Source organism: Mchenga conophoros, unplaced genomic scaffold, assembly GCF_057382185.1.
Source record: "Mchenga conophoros isolate Kocher_MC1m ecotype Shallow Benthic unplaced genomic scaffold, M_conophoros_male_GT1.1 unmapped_scaffold_6, whole genome shotgun sequence".
Taxonomy (NCBI): domain Eukaryota; kingdom Metazoa; phylum Chordata; class Actinopteri; order Cichliformes; family Cichlidae; genus Mchenga; species Mchenga conophoros.
The window spans coordinates 416,688-437,122 of record NW_028182333.1 but is presented as its reverse complement, the minus strand read 5'-3'; the positions used below and the strand labels follow the sequence as shown (position 1 = coordinate 437,122).

The window sequence follows — 20,435 nt, the reverse complement described above, 5'->3', positions numbered from 1 at the left end:
TGTGTGACAGCAAGTGGAAAAAAACAGCTTCACCTTTGTTGATATGCTTGTAATTTTAATATTGATTAAATGGCCCATGAAATAATAGAAAGCTCATATATGAAAATGTATTTTAAGAAGTAAAATGTTAATCTGAGTACAAAGGAGTACACTCACCTTCTGGTAGATGGAGGTGTAGCGAGCGCTGGTGAACATCCAGGCCTCCTCGTAGAACTGATCACTGATTGGATCCAAAACATCGATGGAGGATCTGTGTAAGCGCTGAGGATCGTCCTGATGGACAGAACAGAAGGAGAGTGAGACAAGTGAAGATATACTAAACAACACTGTGACATGAACTGAGCCACACACAGTTTGATTCACAGGTGATTGACACATTATTTGACCACGAGCAATCTTTTCTGGTTGACGCCGTCTTTGTAGCCAGGAACCAGCTCTCTCCTCGGCTTCCCTCCACTACACGCTTCCCCCACGCCAGTCTCCTCCGTCACTATAAAGGGGAGAGTCATGAGCTCCATCACCCTCACCTGTGCCGTCCAACGTCCCGCCACCAGCCTCCACTGCAGCAGGCCAGAGACCACACCCCTGCCACAATAAGTAAAAGTATATCCTTGCTGTACCCTTAATGCTAAATGTGCTAAATTAACCGCTGCCTTTGCCCCTTTGGGATTATTCTTATGTCACTGGGATGTTGACCTTTGACCTTCACATTAGAGAGATGGGCAGACATAATTAGTGTATGAATTTAAAAGTAACAGGTAATAAAGAGAGTGCAGCAAATGTAGTCAGGTTTATTACTCTGTATCACACATGAGTGCCCGAGGAGGCGGGGCTGACTGGGGAGACACAGGAAACAGAGAGACAGGGCTGACTCGACATGAAACGATGAAACGTGGGACACGGGAACAGAAACTAAACACAGGCTGAAATGAACACTGAGGGAGGGAGAACTAAGATTACTGAGAGCCTGATAAATAAGAAGAACAAAAAGCAAGAAAAACAAGAGTCAAAGAAAACCAAAAACACAAAGCATTGGGCCAGGACCCACTGCTGTGACATTTATATGTGATAAAAACATTAAAAACTGCTCACATGTTGAAATCTTTCTACGTATACTTTAGGTTCAGCTCTCCAGCCTGGCATTTGGTTAAGCATGATTCAAACATTTGATTTTGTTTAACTGGTTTTAATTATAGTTACTTTTTGTGAACATTTGTTGCAGCATTTAAAAATACATCATTTATTTTCAAACTTTTATTTGATTTAGAGCATCATATTTGACCAACGTAAATGTTTTAATTTCATATAAAATAACTGAAGCAGTGAACTAAATATCTGAAATCTTTCCTTCCTTAAAAGTTATAATCCTACTTAAGTTATAGTGCAAACGCTTAAGCAACAAATATACTTGATGCTAATTAATTAATATTTCCCTTTGATGTTGCAACTATGCGGTCACTTCTGTCTTTAAACAAAATAATATTTTCCAGTTACAGAAATCATAAAGTCCAAACTAAAGTGCTACTGTTGCTATATGCATTTTATATAAATCATGGATGATGGTCCTGACATGAAGGAAGAGAAAGTTACAGGTTGCATCCTTTGACTTTGTCTCCGTGCCTTTGGGCGATTTTCAGAAGGACAGATGTTTCTGTTCAATTCTTAAATCAATTTTTTCAAACACAAACACTATTTTAAAGCTTCTAGAGAGTAAAATATTAATGATAATTATAATAACAATAATAAAAACAAAAGCTCTCAGATCCATCCAACCAAGCAGCAGAAAGAACAATAACTGAAGAGAAAACTTTAACCTTGTAGACTTCATTATGTTCCAGCTGCTCTACATACGCTGTGACCTCGAACTTAAGCAGGTCGTAAAGTATGTGCAGCTCAATAACTTCATAATCAGACCCTGTGGTATTTAGGCAGCAGAACAACTAAGAATAACAACTACAAATAATGTTTTAGGTTTCTGTTGTACTGCAAGGTTCTGTACAGGAGAACCAAACCAAGAGCAAATATTACGTCTCATTTACACCTGAGCACGAAGAGCCATCAGCATTTAGCAAATTGAATCATCTTTGTTTAGATGCAAGAAGAATCATATAGAAATGAAAAAGTAGAAATAGAAATCCAGAGCAAAGATATCCTCTAATTCAGCGTAGCACATGTGCAGCTGCTGCGATTCACGTAAGCATTCGGCTCGTCGCTGTTGCAGATTTTTCTCTCGCTGTTCTGGCTCACAGCGCTGCAAACACAAAAATAAATATCCCCAAAGGTGTGAAAGGGAGCTAATTAGTAAGAGTATTGTTACTCTCCGCAGGAGTAGTCCAGCAGTAGAAACCAGTCCAATAACAAGGTGTGTAACATCTAGCAGGGTGACAGAAAAACCCAGGGTAACTTCTAAGGACCTCAACGTCTCTCTCACATTGTGTTTTTTAAACATGCTTCCATTTGTCACTTCAGTCTTTACTCTGAAATACAGGAAGAGAAATCATGGCTGAAACAATTTCTCATGAAACCAGGGGTGTGGTCCAACAGTCAGTTTGGTGAGGAAGGTTCCTAACTGAGAGAAGTGACCCAGAAGTATCTGTGTAGCAGCCACAATGAATCCAGATCATGAGCTTTATTAACTGATCAAAGTATCTTCTATCATCTTCTGTATCATTCAGTTTGCATTGGTAATGCCCATTATTGTAATGCTTTTTAAGACCAGCAAAACTTTATTTCACTTTGGGTTAGCTGGGATAAGTGATGGATGGAGGGAATTTTACTTCAGCCACAGAAATCCTAAACAGGAAGGAGGAGCAGAGTTACAGTGGATCACTATCCAGCAGGGAAACAAGGTTTATTTCAATTTCTTGGCCATGAGTGAGATTTACTGAGTGGACAAATTAGGGAGACGACACCATCAGATCCCGAGCCCTCCATGTGTTAATCAAGAGACGGCTGCTGTGCTACATCCATAAATAATGAATAAATTAGGAGCTAAAGCTGAAAGGACAGTTTATTTGTACCATCAGTGAAGATATTTTACATTTGAATTTTTTATTTAACATTTGCAAGATTCAATAACATAAAGAACCTGAACAAGAAAACATTTATGTGGATCAAAATACATTAAAACAAAAACTTTATAATAGGAAACAGTTTTCAACCAACTGATGAAAAGAAAGCTAACCACTTGACATGAACTCTACAGTAGGACAGTTTTGAAAGCTTAAAATGGAACTAGGGGAAGAGTTTGATCACAGCTGCCTCATCAGATTTTTACAGGAGATTCTATCTGAACTCTGTGGAGCCTGATCTCAAGCTTTTTGAGTCTGACACAGAAACCAGAGGATCTTTCTGTGTCTTCAGATTCACTGTGATCCAGTGATGGGAGTGATTTCAGCCCTGAGTGATTGCGCTGATGTTTGCACAGAGCAGACAATGAGGTGAATGTTTGGGCACATTGGTAACAGTGAAACAGTTTATTAGTAACGTGGGATCGTTTGTGTGCAGAGTATGAACTGAGATTCCTGAAGCTCTTGTCACACTGGTCACAGCTGTAGTTTCCTTCCATGTGTGCACGTTCATGAAGGTTACGATGACCTGACTTTGAGAAGCTTCTCTCACAGTGTCTGCACTTGTGTGGTTTCTCTCCTGTGTGGACTCCTTTGTGTGATTTAAGCTGACTTTCAGTGGTGAAGGATGACCCACACTGATCACAGAGGTGCTTTTTAACCCCACTGTGAATCAGTTCATGTCGTTTTAACTCACTTGGTGTGGTGAAGTTTCTCCCACATTCTTTGCAGTATTTCAGTTTGTCTCTAGTGTGTCTACGTTGATGTACTTTTAGGGTCTTTTGCTGACTGAAAGTTTTTCCACAGAGGTCACAATGAAAGTCTTTCCCACCACCACAGTGATGACAGGGTTGAGAACTGGATCCATCTGTGTCGCTCTGCTTCTAAACAAAGACACAAAGACAGTGTAAGTCAGTCCTTCAACATTTGTATCCTGAACGTCGCCTGAAATAAAGAGCATCTCTGCAGACGTCCAACTACATTTGACTGTTTCAGTTAACACACTCAGTTTACTGGGCTGCAATAACTACAATACTACCACCATAATACTACAGTAATACTAAAATCATAACTGAAAGGAAAATCTGAATAATCACTCAGAGCTGCTTTTCCATGCAGTAGAATTGCTAACATGCTAACACAGTTTAATGAGCAGACTTGTTCCAAACAGTCAGGCTAAAATGACAAGATAACAATATAAATACATACCTCACAGTAGCTGCACTTGTAGAGTCTCTTTCTGGTGTGGATCTGTTGGTGTCGTCTCAGGTGATGTGGAGATTTAAAAGTCTTCTCACACACTTCACATTGATAAGGTCTCTCCTCAGTGTGGGTAAACATGTGTTGTTGTAAGTGTGCGTCTCTTGTAAACTGTTTGCCACACTGTTCACAGCAGTACACATCATGTCTGGTGTGAATGCGTAGGTGTGCATTTCGGTTCCCTCTCTGGCTGAAAGTTTTTCCACAGATGTCACAGCTGTATGCCTTAATTCCAGAGTGGGTAACTAGATGCTTCTGTAAGCTGCTACTGTGAGTAAAAGCTCTGCCACACTGATCACAGCTGTACGCTTTAACTCCACTGTGGATGAGCTGGTGTTGTTTTAGGTAACCCTTCAAGGAAAAAGACTTTCCACACAAGTCACAGCTGAACGGTCTCTCTCCAGTGTGGATGACCTGATGCTGTTTTAGTGAAGCCTTCAGAGTAAACTCCATCCCACACTCGTCACAGCTGTATGCCTTAATTCCAGAGTGGGTAACTAGATGACTCTGTAAGTGGCTACTTTGAGTAAAAGCTCTGCCACACTGATCACAGCTGTATGCCTTAATTCCAGAGTGGGTAACTAGATGTTTCTGTAAGTTGCTACTGTCAGTAAAAGCTCTGCCACACTGATCACAGCTGTACGCTTTAACTCCACTGTGGATGAGTTGGTGTTTTTTTAGGGAACCCTTGAAGGAAAAAGACTTTCCACACAAGTCACAGCTGAACGGTCTCTCTCCAGTGTGGATGACCTGATGCTGTTTTAGTTTAGCCCTCACAGTAAAACCCTTCCCACACAAGTGACAGCTGAACGGTCTCTCTCCAGTGTGGATGACCTGATGCTGTTTTAGTTTAGCCCTCACAGTAAAACCCTTCCCACACTCGTCACAGGTGTGTTTTTTCTCTCCCTTTCTTCTGTGAGGTTTGTCGGCCTCCTGAGAGCGCTGACTTCTGGCTCCATGTTGGTCCTGCAGTGACAGAGATACAAACAGAGGCAGTGAGTGAAATGCAGTCGTGGAACAAACTCAACCTTCAAACTCCATTAACACTAGTTTTAAACCTGAAGGTGGAGCGTGGCACCAAACACCTTAAAGGTCTCTTATCCCCACCTGCTGGTAGTTCTAACACATTACATCCAACCTGCTGTTAAAGATAATTCATGACTGTTCAAACACTAAAATCATGCCCATCCCTACTGATTGTACACACACACACACACACACACACACACACACACACACACACACACACACACACACACACACACACACACACATTATTTTATAATTTAGATTATTTTGTTGTTTCCTATTACATATTTCTATAATTTGTATAGATTTATACAGAATTATTCAGTGATAATAAATCCTATGTTTGTTTATTCTAAAGGAACCCCGTTAGCTTCCACAACAGATTTTGCTCGTCTTCTGTCAAATACTCACATAAAATATTACACAATAAAGTGGATTCAAGATATCCACATAATTTCACTCTTACATCCACAGTGAGGTTTCACAATTGTTCAAATATAAGCAATCAATAATAATAATAATAATATCAATAACATTGAGGCACATTACACAAATTTCAAAAACAAATCATGTCTTACAATATTTACAACAACTAAAAGCTCTGTAAATCGGCTTTTAAGTGTTCATTGAAGTTTTGAATAATTCTCTAATTTTATAAGGCAACTTATTCCACTTAAAAGTTGCTCTAAATGTAACAGTTTTACAAAACGTTACTTTTAACTCGAGCATTTACTAAATTGCAGCTTGTTGAAAACTGTGTAATATGATGATGTATTTCATCTGGATACTGCAGCTGAGCAGAATAAATGTGGTGTGTTTAACAGAATTGCTTTCTTTAGAACTACAAGTAAGCCATAGAATATTTTAGCCTGTACAGGAAGCCAAGAAAGGTTATTATGCATTTTATCAATATTAGTATAGTATGAACATCTTCACACTAATCTGGACGCCTTATTCTGGACTAACTGAAGTCTGTTAAGATCTGTCTTATTAGCTGCTGACCAAATGATTGAACAATACTCCAGATGAGACATTACTAGTGCATTAATGACATCTTTCATAATGAAGAAGTGATACACAAAGAGCATTTCATAGCCATAGCTATGCCTTGTCGGCAGAGTTATGTGACATTAGTGATGTTTGTACTTTCAGCGTTAACTTGGTTTTAAAGCCTTTAAAATATACGCCGTTCAATAGGCGACATTAATCTGACAGAGAATGTGATGATTTTGTGGATAATTAAAGTCAGTCATATATCCACAAACACAACAAGCTGAAAGTCAGTGATGCTGCTCGGTTTGCAGTCCTGAACATCACGGCACAAGCAGGATTCACTGCACTGTTAATGTTAGCTGTGTTATATTGCTGCCTCTGTTCGGTGGTGTCGAGCCAAACGCACTTTAACGTGTGTTTGAACGAGCTGACGGTTCACTCGTTAAGCTGAAAGAAAGATGCTTTAATCACAGCAGTCACACATGTGTCCACTGCACCATCTGGAACTCTTCTTGTTTACACTCGTAATAACACAAACACTAAATCCTGCTTCTCTGGTGCTGTTGTGTAGCAGTGTGTACACCTGAGACTGTCACCTGTCTGTCTGTCCTGCACTCTCTCTCTGTTTCTTTCTCTCTGATTGTGGAATAAAAGTATGAACATGTGTTTATAAGTTACACTTGTGTTTGAATCCTGCAGCTTATCACACATTTGATTTCCATGTGTGACGACTGCAAGTGTCCAGAGTGAGGACAGACTGAGGGACCCACTGCTGCACATCATCTGTGAGGCTTTGCAGCCCTGATGATCCACCAGGACAAACTCAGCAGTGTGTGAGGAAGAGGAGGAGGAAGAGCCAGCAGCAGCTGACAGATGGAGAGAATAGACAGACTGTTCCCTGTTTGTGAAGGACTGCTAGGAAAGTTTAACATAACTGTCTGTGCTGAATCCGTCTTATTAGGTAATGTTCACATAATGTGATCCTCCCAGTGTTTCCAGTGTGGGAGAAAGTACTCAGGGCCTTCAAGTTACACACTATGAAAGGCAGCAACAAGTTTAATGTTCAGAAACCTAAAGTCTGTATCAGCAGCAGAATGGAGCTAAAAATAAATGTTGGTTTCAGTTCTATGAAGCTTTGAGTATTTTGGATCAGTAGCTGCTGTGTTTGTTGCATCATATTGCTGTAACTGTTTATATGCTTTATATATTCTGAGCTAAGTTGATCTATAGTGTTACATCATATTCTATAAGGATGTTATGTGTTTGTAGACTTTCTGCCCAGTTTGACCCATTTAGCAGAAGTCAGCCTGTTTAAGGCTCTGATATCTATTCTGTGTGACTTACAGCAGTTATGACATGGTCTGATTTTCTCACCCAATAAAGGAATATTTCATATATCAGTCTACTCTTCATTCTATCAGACACAGTTATCACAGCTCCTGCATTTGCTTTTTACACATATATGTAAGCATTGAGCCACATTTAGTACCAACATGTTCTCCTTCATTTCTGTCAAACAAAGCTGTATGAAACGTTTCCAGCTGTTAGTATCATGGTTGCTAGGCAACCCGGGAAGCGCGACGGAGGCTAGACGTCCCATTTCACGAGCCTACGAGCCTCGCACTTCGGCCTTAGCGGTCTTTGAGTACGCGGCCCTTGAGGACTTTAAAGCTGCAGAACCTGAATCGGGATACAGCCATGATGATCTCCAGCCTCGTGCTCGCCAACATCTCACCTGAGTTAAGAAGACGATCACTGAAATGGTCTCAGCAGGTCCTTTGATGACAGCAATGAAATGCAGTGGTAAGGCTTTTTGGGGATTAAGTTCGTTTTCATGGCAAAGAAGGACGATGCAGTTCATCTGATCACTCCTCATAACATTCTGGAGTGCAGGCAAAATGCTATTATAAAAACTTAAGCAGCAACTCTCCAGGTTCCAATATTTATGCAATTCTCAAACCTTTTGGCCACGACTGTATAACCTCTTCTGAAGTTTAGTGGATATTATACATGGTTATGCTCAGGATGTGTCGGCCAGTTTCCACTGGAAACGCCTTTTGGTTAAACTGTCAGCGAGGAATTTGCATTTGCACTGTTACATTTTTATATAACTTTAATGCACATAAACAACAGCTGCTTGTTTCAGTGAAAATACATTGATGGGTTTTTAATAAAGTTGTGCAGCTGTAAAGTATTTTGTCTGGTGTCAATTCTATCGTCAGCTACATCGTTATGGCAAATGTTCAGATGTATATGGTGATAAATATCTTTGGTCATATGGTCCTGCTCTGTCTGTCACCTTCTGTGTTGAGCTCATTGTTTCCTCTGTAGTGGCTGAGCTGAGTCCAAGGAGCTGAAAATGTTCCTCTGCTGCTCCGTCAGACTCTCCTCCTCCTGCTGATCAGCTGGGACACAAAACAGATCTTTGTTAGGCTCCACACTGCACTGAAGAGTCAAAGTGTCTCATATGTTCATCTGACAAGTAAAAGAACACATTTTTGTTTCCCGAGGTGGGCAACTTGTTGGAAACAAACACAAAAGCTTTGAGCACTGATACCTGCCATTGCTGGCATTGAAAGATGCAACGCCAGCAATGTGGATTGTCAAGACTCAAACCAATCATCAAGCAAAGACAACAGGGATCATTTGTTTCTGTTTATTTAGCATTCACAGCATTTGTAGTTGCCTTCTGTGCAGGGGAAGTCCACGCACACTGTGTGGTACCGCCATCCGCAGAAGGTGCATTCAACCTCTGTAAGAGAAACGAGGTTGTCTGAGACTGAAATGATATTCACTAAAGAAGTGGTGATTTGTAAAACTTCAAGTGTATGATAAGGTGAAAACAAATACACAACTGCATGTCATGTAGTTGAAGGTTTTTTTCTTTTGGAAGACCGGAAAACACTGAAAGTTACAAATTAGTCCTTTATTTATCCAGGTAAAAAAAAATCTCATTGAGATTAAAAATCTCATTTCCAAGAGAGACCTGGCGTCATGGCAACACAAGTCACATACCACACAGGTATATAACATTTAAAACAAACACAATATCCCAACATGTGTAACAAATGTATTGTGCTTGAAACAAATTCAGAATAGGTGATAAAGCAGCTGCACATGTGTGTCACGAGTAAATCTGGCTGTATAACAAACAGAAACAAGTGATCCTGCTGTCTTTGCTCAATGGTTGGTTTGAGTCTTGACAATCCACATTGCTGCCATCTTTCAATATGTTGAATGCACCAGTGTAAGTGCAGCCACTCAGACTCAATGTGTTCATAGAAACAGGTGCAGATGTGTCACGAGTTCATCCAGCAGTAGCTATGGCACTTGGCCACAGGGGGCAGCAGTGGACTGACCTGCATTCGAGACTGCTCCAGCTGCTCTGTGACAGTCAGTAGATCTGCTACAAATTAGAGATGGCACGATACCACTTTTTTATGTCCGATACCGATATCATAAATTTGGATATCTGCCGATACCGATATGAATCCGATATAGTGTTTTTTAATCAACAAAACAGTTTTTTAAAATATCTTGCTGCATTTTGCAAGTCTGCAAGTTCATACTCAAGTTTAAAACAACAACTACACTAAAGCTATTCTGTTATACCTGTATACAAAAAAAATATTTCATAGTTCAGCAATACTGATCAATCTAATAAACTTAAACCTACACCATCCTCCCTATTCTGGTATTTTAAAGAGTACTTAGCGTAAATATTAAGCAACCTAACTAATAGGGTTCCAACTCCCAGCAACAACAAAAATAAAAAATAGGGAACCACCCCTCACGCGCCACCTCATGATGCTTAATCGACGTAATCAACCTTAATTTGATGCAGTGTGAAAAAAAATGCACAGAAATCAATTATTTTTCAAGAAATATTAAATAGATTCAACATCTTTCTTCAACAAAATTGCAGACTGCACAGATGGTACCTTCCCAAAGGAAAAAGTACTATAGCTTACTAGGGTATATATATTAGACTTAATAGTTACTATATACAGTAATTGACTTCTATTCATTTTACATCAAATTAAAACTTTGGGTGTCAGATAATTATTTATTAAAAGCTAGACATTTTAAATGAGAATAAGAAAGAAAAGTATGTCTTTGTGCCCCCTTTTCCCTGTTCATGCCCTATCGGCCCCCCTGGCTAAACGTTGCTAGATCCGCCCCTGCACAGTTACCAGCCGTCAGCTGTAGAAAAAGATCCTGGTGTAGAAAGTAATATTAAATACATTCTAACAACAGCTTATCAAGCTTAAACGTGCTGCTGTTGTTCAGCCGCTGGTTTCCTCTTTCTGGTGCAAAGTGGGCCAAAATCAAACAAGAGAGACGGACTCGCGACAGAAAAGCCGATCAGCTGATCATTAAGCGAGAGGCAGTCGCTTGTTAAGCTTAACGTGGGAATGCTTTACAAACATTCAGAGATGGACTTACACACTTGCTTTACTTCTCTCGGGATAACTTTGTCGGAGATGAAATGCTGGGTTGCTAGCGAAGCTCCACATGCTATCCAGACCACCGACAGGTCCCGCATACCACAGCCGCTCTATCACGTGATGCATACTGCTCCAACGTGCTAACGTTCTGAGGTGAGTTACGGCGTGTTGCAAGTTTTGTGAGGTGCTTTCGTGATATTTAATGGATCGGATTACATTTTTTATTTTTCTCCGATATCCGATCCAGTAATTTAGGTCAGTATCGGACCGATACCGATACGTAATATCGGATCGGTCCATCTCTACTACAAATTGCAGATCATATGCAAGTTTTGAAATGACATTATAAATATTCCTAACTTAGCCACGGCAGCCATGTTGATGTATTACCTATATTGGTATCACTGTGGGGTTGTATACTGTTGATCTAAGGTGGAATTACCCTGTGGAAATAGGAATTTTCCATTTTAGAGCATTTTGAAATCACTGAAAGTTAGGTCAATTATGGACAATTTGAAAGGGCTTTTATTTTTGAAAGCAAAATCAGAATGACTTGATACTGATATGGTATCACTGTGGGGCTTTATACTGTTGATCTAAAGTGGAATTACCCTGTGGAAACAAGAATTTTTCATTTTAGAGCATTTTGAATCGTTAGAAGATTAAGTCAAATATCCGCAATTTCAAAGGGCCATTACTATGAAAAGCAAAATCAGAATGACTTGATATTGATATGGTATCACTGTGGGGCTGTATACTGTAAATATAGAGTGAAGCTATCCTGTGGAAACAGGAATTTTCCATTTTAGAGCATTTTGAAATCACTGAAAGTTAGGTCAATTATGGACAATTTAAAAAGGCTTTTATTTTGGAAGGCATAATCAGAATGACTTGATATTGATATGGTATCACTGCGGGTTTGTATACTGTTGATCTAAGGTGGAATTACCCTGTGGAAACAGAAATGTTCCATTTTAGAGCATTTTGAAATCACTGAAAGTTAGGTCAATTATGGACAATTTGAAAAGGCTTTTATTTTTTAAAGCAAAATCAGAATGACTTGATATTGATATGGTATCACTGTGGGGCTGTATACTGTTGATCTAAAGTGGAATTACCCTGTGGAAACAAGAATTTTTCATTTTAGAGCATTTTGAATCGTTAGGAGATTAAGTCAAATATCGGCAATTTCAAAGGGCCATTACTATGAAAAGCAAAATCAGAAAGAATTAATTTTGATATGGTATTACTGTGAAAAAGCCTGCGGTTGAAAAGTGTTGATACAAAGTTCAAATAGTATTTGGAAATACGACTTTTGCTTTTAAGAGCATTATGAATTCATTGAAAGAGTAGTTCAAAAATGAAGATTCACAGGGCTTTTACTTTGAAATCCAAAATAAGATGGCCTTGATAGTGACAGGGCACAATTAGGGTACAAGGCTGTGTCATATAGATCTAACATTAGAGTTTGTAAAAAAAAAAAAGCCTAAATTATATGTTATTATGTTCTTAACATATCTGTTTATTCACTCGAAGTTGGCTTTTATTTTGAAATCCGGTTTCCACATCCATTCCCGTAATACTTTGAATACACAGGGAACGTAAAATAAAGTGGAGGCTGGCTTGACATCAGTGAATGCCTCTGTTAGCTACACAGAGTTGCTCAGAGTGCTTGTGTTACACTAGCTAATCTACTCAGTCACTTTAACAGAACTATTAACATTCACATCTCACAGAACTGATTTGATTGGAGCATTACAACACGTTTGCACAGAGCATAGGAGCGCACTGACTCTGCTTCACGAGCGCTCCACCTAACGAGCGGGCTCGCGGTGCGGTCGCGCGGGACACTCCTCTGGTTTTCTCCCGTGTTTACATATAAATAACTTTGGCGGACCGCCTTAACTCTCCCATTCACATTAACGTGGGTAACCATGGTGACAATAAACAACATTTTCGGTGCGAGCACCGTGTACCGACCTGTAAAAGCAGGTGAAGAGCAGAGTAAGGAAGACACGATGCGTCTCTGCTTTCCTCCAGAACGTGTCTGAGGAAGCAGCGGAAGGTGGGCTCCACTTACTGCTCCCCGAAACCCCGGAGCAAGCACCAAAGTTCCGCCCTCACTGCTTTCTAACATAAAATGAATCCCTGTTACATGGATTTTCTATCCTCTTAAAGAAACTAAAAATAAATACATATAGCAATGAAAAATGTCCCGTTACATGAGTGTTTTACACAAAATAATATTCATGTGGTCATTCCCTCTGTGATATTATTCTGTTATTATATGTTACCTTATAGATGTAATCAAAATAGTTGAATTATGATATTGTTGTAGATCATATTATACCCTTTAAAATAGAGTGTGTGATCTGTATGTAGTTTAGTTCTCATTATACTTTTGAGTTAACAGAACATATTCACATATTAGTTTATTAGATAAAGGTGCATCACTCTGTATCCTTGATCTGCTGGGAATGTGTGACACTGTTTTCTTGACATGCTTAATTGTTGAATCATGAAGAGAAGGTTGTAAGCAGGAGACTCTGTGTCTAAAGATAGGGGAGATAGATAGACCACATTCCACACCCCCACCTTACAGAAAGCAGAGAAACAACTGCCGAGGTCATAACTTAGGCGCTGTAACAGAGAAAAAATGTGATGTTTTGGCTTTTACGACTAGCTGGGGGCCACTAGAGACTATAAAAAGCTGAGCAACCCGTCACCATTTCGAGACATGTGCCTGACCCTCTGGTAGCATCTCTCCCGTCCGGACGTTATAATGCTCTTATTGTTGAATTGTATGCAAATAAATGATTGTTGATTGAGCATTGATACACCGAGTATTGTCCTTCCTTCAGCCCAAAGATTCAAAGAACTGCGTGTTTTCAACAACTTGGTGCCGTGTGACCCGGATCTTTGGTGTGCTGAGGAGGTGTAGATTTGACCTTTGGTGAGATCGTGAGGCGAGGTGAACAGAGGACCGGTCCAAAAATAAAAAGGTAAGCACAGCCTGTTGTGTTATAAATACCAAATGTGCATATTGGGCTTTCCAAATTAATCTGTTCGCTGAGTCACATGTATTTTCACAGTAAATTTGTCGGTGTCTGGTTTTTGGCGCAAGATACTAACAACATAAGTTGAGGCTGAATTCCAGTGTGTTAAATAAACTGCTTCTACCGAGAAACTAATAAGACACTACGTTGAGCTAGTTGCAGTAAACTGCTTCTACCGAGAAACTAATAAGATACTACGTTGAGCTAGTTGCAGCCACTTTACCTTCCACATTTAATTTTGTCTAATACTGGCTTCTGTAGCAATAATACATTAGAATTTATTCTGAAGACGCGGCCATTAGTCCAGTACATTGAAGTCGAGGTTTGTTTATTTTGTTTATGGTGTCAGTGACGTCCTGGCTTTTGCCGGCTATGAAATAGAAGTTGATTTAAGGACAAGCAGATACTGGCTTCACGGTGCAGTTGGACGCTGGCAACGCGAGAGCGAAACACGTCCGTAGGTTTAGTTTATGATACGGCGTGTTCCGGTGGTGCGGCCGTGAAGTGCAGTAGTGGTTGGTGCTAATTTTAGTACATTTGAGAGAGGTTTTGACGGTGGTTTGTGGCGTCAGTCGAGTATAAAGGGCTGCGGCCATAATACAAAGTAAAAATTTAAGTACAGAGCAACACCTGGTTTATGATGTCAGGTATAACTTCGGGGATGCAAGCATCACGTTTATGATGCGACTTTGCCCCGTGGTGGCGGTCATAATCGCAGAGAAAAGGGTATTTTGGTCTATGGTGCAGTGTGCTTTAAGAAGATCTAATAGTTGAGCTCAGAGGTTTCTGTGTAAAATTCCCGCTGAGGAAAAGTGTTGTGTGTGAGTGTCAAAGCGCGCTCTGGGTGAGAGAGTGTGTGTGAAGCTGCGAGGCGCGCTCTGGGTGCTGTCTTGTGGGTGAAGCGCGCACTGAGTGAGAGTGTGAGTGAGGCGCGCTCTGAGTGTGTTTTTTGTGTGGAGTGTGAAGCGTGAACACAGTGACAGTGACGGTTAATGTGTTTGATTAGGAGGACATTAGAGCAAATACACATTTTAGGATCAAAGGTTGATGCCTAGTGTACCTGTGGAACTTTGCCCTAGGAGTGGCGACCCTCCTGTCCGGGGACGCTTGGCCAGGACCGGCGGCGTCCGGGTGCCGAGGTGGTGACTTGGGGAGGTGAGGGCCCCCGCATAGCTACGGAAATAACACTGGAACGGCCGTGTAATCACGGGTTCACATTTATTTCCGGACTAGAACAAGACACATTTTGCGAACAAACGTTGAGTCTAGATTAGTAAAGAAATATAAAAAGGTTGAATTCCTCGTTTCAGTGGTTGAAATTGTTGTGTGCCTGTCCCCTGACGAGTGTGAAATTAAAATAAAGAGGGAATTTGGAGCCACATAGAGATAGACGGGCATAATTGGGTGTATTACTCTGTGGTGTAATAAAAATAAAAAGGAGAGATAGTAAGAGGTGTGCAGTGGAGAATTATAGAGGAGTAGAGAGAGGAATGTGTTGGGAGACTGGCGTACAGTTTACGCTGTCAAGGTAGGCGTGTTGCCTGCTTATCGGTTTAAAAGTGATGAAAATGAAATTAAATAAATCTCTTAGTGTGTTAATACAGGAAGCTGCGGACCTGGACCAACTGCCCCCACAAGCACAGCGGCCGAAGCAAAATTATAGGTAATGGGAACCACACCCAGCACGAATCAGCAGCTGTGAAACAGACAGCAGCGAGGAGAGAATTAGAGGAGAAATTAAGAGAAGTTTTAACACATAAAATTGGGGCCAACGGACTTGTGGAGGTTGGGAAGGCGTCCGGAGCATCACAACAAAAAGGTGAAACAAAAACACACAAGCAGAGAAATCTGAGAGAAAGGCTCCTTTTAAGGTAACGCCTAGTTTGAGAAAAGATAAAATTAACCTGCTTTTATACAAATGCACATACACGCAATGAAGAAACAGCTTACACTCATGAACACGTGAAGATTTTCCAGCAAGATTAAAGAAAAATTAACATACTTAAATGATGAGGTCTATACATTACTGACAAAGAAACCCTCTGGGTTGCAGGACAACAATTTAACTAAAAAAAAAAAAGGAACACTGGTCTAACCAACCAGGCAAGACGCAACAAATTTAGTGGTTAAAAGATTCAAATTGTGACATGTTTTCTGTTGATTGATTAATAAAAGTGATTACTGAATGAAAGAAAGTTCCTTTTTGGGCTTTTAAACATGATCTTAAGAATTTTAACATATACCGGTGTTGTCCTGTCAACTTGGTGGGTTAGGAGTTGATTATATCGGGAGACAACAAACAAAAAAAAAAAGGGGGAGAGAAGGCTGACACAGGGCCTGGTCCCGGTGTGTCTCCCCTCTGAATAACACAGCCAACACAACAACATTTTCCTGTTCGTTTGTTTTTGTTTTTTGTTTGTTTTTGTTTTGTTTTGTTTTTTCTATACATATTTAATTACAGGCTGCTTTGCCGGCCCTGAAAGCCGAGGCTGACTGGACTCCTGCTCTCCCCCATACGTGACACTGACCAAATGCTGCAACAGCTGGACCCACAACAACGACCTGAGAATGTCAACAGACCTGCAGGAATGTGATCTCATGCAGCCGAGACGGAGAGCACTAAACCTAAGGCCCGTTTCACTACACGGGGGAAAATCCCCAGACTGCGTCAGCTGACAGAGCTGTGACGAGACGCCCGCCAAGCCCGAATGAAAAGTAAGGCCGAGCGAAAGAATGCTGACCTTGATAACTTTGCATTCACACTGTGCAGGACAGTGATGGACCAACACGGATGATCGGGTGGCGAAAAAGGGCGTGACCGAGACAAGAGGAGTAACTGAGGACAGAAGGCACCTCAGAATGGACAAAAACACAGAAGAAGATGCAGGTTTCACCTGCGGTGAACATCGACACTGGAGAAAGGACTGCCCCAATTGGGGTCAGAACCAGGACGGACTGAATTTTGAGCAGCAGCAGCAGCAGCAATGGTCGCAAACAAACTGAAAAAGGAGGGGGGCAGGACCCCAGGGCACGCTTCAGGCCGTGGTTTACCCAGAACACCAGAACAGGAAAGTGATGAACACAAACACCCACACAAACACACACATCTACATGCACTGACTCAGAATGAAGAGAAACAAACACACACACACACACACACACCACACACACACACAGGAAATGTTGATTCACTGAGAAGTGATGCACACACATACACATGCACACGCTTGTGCAATGAAGAGTGATCCACACGCACACACACATACACGCTGATGCAATGAAGAATGCTTTTGCTTAGCTGATATGCAAAATGCTGCACACAAACATCCCAATGCATAATTTTTATGAGGAGCCATTGATTACCATTAAAAACTTAGAATGTGTTATATGTCACCCAGAGGGCATGTATGTAGATTTTAGGAATAAGGTCTAAAAAAGTTTTGTTATGAAAACAATGTCGCTGTGGATGTCTGTTTATGGCTCAAGGCCTTGACTGAATTCTTTGCTGTGCTTCACACAGCCCTGATGAGGAACAGTGGCACAGAGTGAAAATGATGATTAATAGTGTAAGTTTTAGGTCGGAGTACGGCATTTTCTGTGATTGAGTTTTAATTCAAGGAGGAACAAAAGGTGTTACGGCACCTGAGGTTCTCATTCCCACACAATATTGTCCCGGCAGGAAGCAAAATGTTCCTGTGAATTTCTGGTTGATTGTTTGGTTTTGTTTAGCGCTAGCTTGATTTTATCAGTGAGCTTTGCTTGTGTTCTGTCTCGTAAGCGAGAGAGGGATAGTTTTATGCTTGGACATGTCTGCAACGGGCCCTAGTTTGTGTTATTTTAGTAGTATTTTGTTGGTTATGTCTGTTTTCGTTTTTGTTACAGTGCACTGGAGAAAAAACATCTGAGAGGTGTGATCCACCGGTGGTGATATGTTGATATTTTGTGAGTCATGATTTAACAATCAGCTCTTTAAACAAGGCCTGAAAGATTGAAATTTAAAGCGCTATAAAATATTATTACTGTAAACAGTTGCAAAGTGTGCTTCTCCATGATTGTAATTTGGCTTGGGAGAAAATTCACTTATAGGGAACACTGATCTAAAAGGATTGCACCGAGTCAATCCGGCCCAAAAAACAACAAGGAGCTGTTTTCCTTTAAAATGATGACGTCATCTTGCTGGTGATGGAGGCTCGAATAGGTTGCGCGGGAGACTCCATTATCAGCAACATCTGGTATGAATGTGCATGGAGGTATGCATGTGAATGGACTGTGATGGACTGACGACTAAAAGCTTTGACTGACTTGATACTGAGACAATGACTGCACCCACTTTAGGATTAGTAAATGCCAATAAACCATTCACCCAGCCGACAAGAGAAGGGTGGATGCTTCGCTTTGTTTTGTTTTGTTTTTCAGGAGCAGGAGGATAAGAGAGACTGGAGGAGGAGACTCTAGCTTCACATAAGTATGAACTGCAGACTTAACACTGTGGTTGCTGATTTTGAGTTACTGATGTTTGCATTAAGAAAACTGTGCTATAGTGCTGTGTTTTGATTAAGGTATCATGTTATATTATTGGGAATGCCAAATGCTACAGTGGAGATAACTATTGATATCACAATACTCATGACTGGAATATGTTATTATTAACCACAGCAGGCCACTGTAAAAAGTCAATTAAATTTTATAGAGGAAAATCGCCAAAATTGAACAATACCTATGAATGACTGGCCACATTCAGAATAGAGAGATGCAATAAGAAACATTGGTCCACATGATTTAGGTTCTCACTTGAAATAGTAAGTTATTAAATGTAGAATATAATCGACAGGGACATTTGATAGGATGTGGTACTGCAAAAGAACAAGAGCAAAGTAAATAAAGAAAATATTGTGTTTAGTTTGGATAAATTCAAATTAAAATGTACCATTACACTCAGAGGATCAATATGGAATAAAACATATGCAAAATTTGTAGGAAGTACATGACTGGTAACTGTTCTGTCCTGAGCGTTTGTTTCCAGAGCACCCACTTGACCACACCAACAGTTTCTCGCCACCGAGGAGGGGTACTTGCAAAAAGAATAAAATAAAAATCTGAGTTTAACAAAACATTTTAAATGTAAATATCAAGCTTACCTTTCTTTTTCCATGAAATATGCTTGTGGGCACGCCAGCCATTTTGAAAAGGTGGGCAAAACAATTGGCAAGGCCACACCCCACACGTGTGATATAATTTTAAAGGTACTGTTGCCCTCTCTAAGAAACATCAGGACTTAGAGGAGTGGCAAGTAGAGTATGCGAGCTACAAGCAAAAACTAAAATGTGTACTACAGTGTGCAAAAATGAAATACTGGGTCATCAGGGGGTCATAAGGACATTTATAAAACTAAAAGTCCCACTAACCTTAAAGTGCACTTGAAAAGCCCACACAAGAAGGTTAACCTAGCTTACCTAGAAGACCTCATCAGGGGAGCACACTCCCCCTTCTTGAAGAGCTCACCCACTCAACCCGCATCCCCAGGAAACAGCTAACCCCAGATGAGGCAGCGTGATGTATCCCGAGACAACAGGACTGGGACATCCAAATAAAGGTGTGAAACAATCGCCTTCAAAAGGTTATCAATTCACTTGAACCAAAATTAGGACCACACGGTGCGGCAAGAGTTTATAGTTATTAGTCTCAACACCCAAGGATAACCAGAAGAGCATGACTGATATGATGGAACTGGGATTTTGTTACACTTAATTTTTGCAAAACACAAATAAAACTAAATTGAAACTAAGGATTTTCAGAAAATAAAAACTACACTAAACTAGCAAAGAATTGGTAAAAACTAATTAAAACTGATATAAAATTGAAAATCTGAAGTCGAAGCTAAATAAAAATAAAAACTGATGAAAATTGCAAAACTATTACAACCCTGGTGCAGAGATTGGCAAATCTGACCAGGAAACGTTATAAAATGGTCAGGATAGTCAGCGTTAAAGCCACTTTTGACAGTCCATACTAGGATGGCATTGGACATCTTCGGGGCAGAAAAGGGTTGGTGTGACCAAGGTGTGGTTTGGCTTGTTGTATGTACATTTCAAAATGTTACAGCTCTGGATGGACCAGTTACCAGGGCATGGAAGGATGACAGACTTTATTAAATATGGAGAAGGGAAATGTCCGGGATTGACGATCCTCAGTGATGACAAGGCTGGAGCAACGGTACTCGAGAGAAGAATTTCTGATACTTTCTGAGATATGATGTCACTAACCTTCTCTTTTAATTGTCTAGCTCCAATGAATTGACACATGGGAGTGTGTCAAAAAGGGGGAGTTGAGTCCGAACATCAAACAATGGTTTTATGAACATCTTATGATGTTATTTCTGTGTTTAATAATTTAGCTATGGTAAAACTTAAGCTTATAATGTGTTAGACTTAGAAAGGGTTCACTAATTTTTGATTTCTTTTACACACACATAGATTATGATTAGAATAGGTCCTGAACATAATATTTTAAACCAAATTTGAATCATTAGAACAACAATGGATAACAATATTAGATTATCAAGGCTAGGGAGAGAGGTGTTT

General features: G+C 40.3%; 2 long non-coding RNA genes across 2 annotated transcripts; both read right to left on the bottom strand.

The window, feature by feature from the left end:
- Positions 1–3,848: 3,848 nt before the first annotated feature.
- LOC146546169 (uncharacterized) lies at positions 3,849–4,361 on the bottom strand. Its single transcript, XR_014891029.1, has 2 exons — positions 4,278–4,361; positions 3,849–3,952 (listed from the first exon to the last, which is right to left on the bottom strand). It is a non-coding gene; the product is annotated as an uncharacterized LOC146546169 (long non-coding RNA).
- Positions 4,362–5,151: 790 nt separating this feature from the next.
- LOC146546168 (uncharacterized) lies at positions 5,152–12,836 on the bottom strand. The gene is made up of 3 exons (XR_014891030.1): positions 12,779–12,836; positions 8,650–8,755; positions 5,152–5,294 (listed from the first exon to the last, which is right to left on the bottom strand). It is a non-coding gene; the product is annotated as an uncharacterized LOC146546168 (long non-coding RNA).
- Between the last annotated feature and the right edge of the window lie 7,599 nt (positions 12,837–20,435).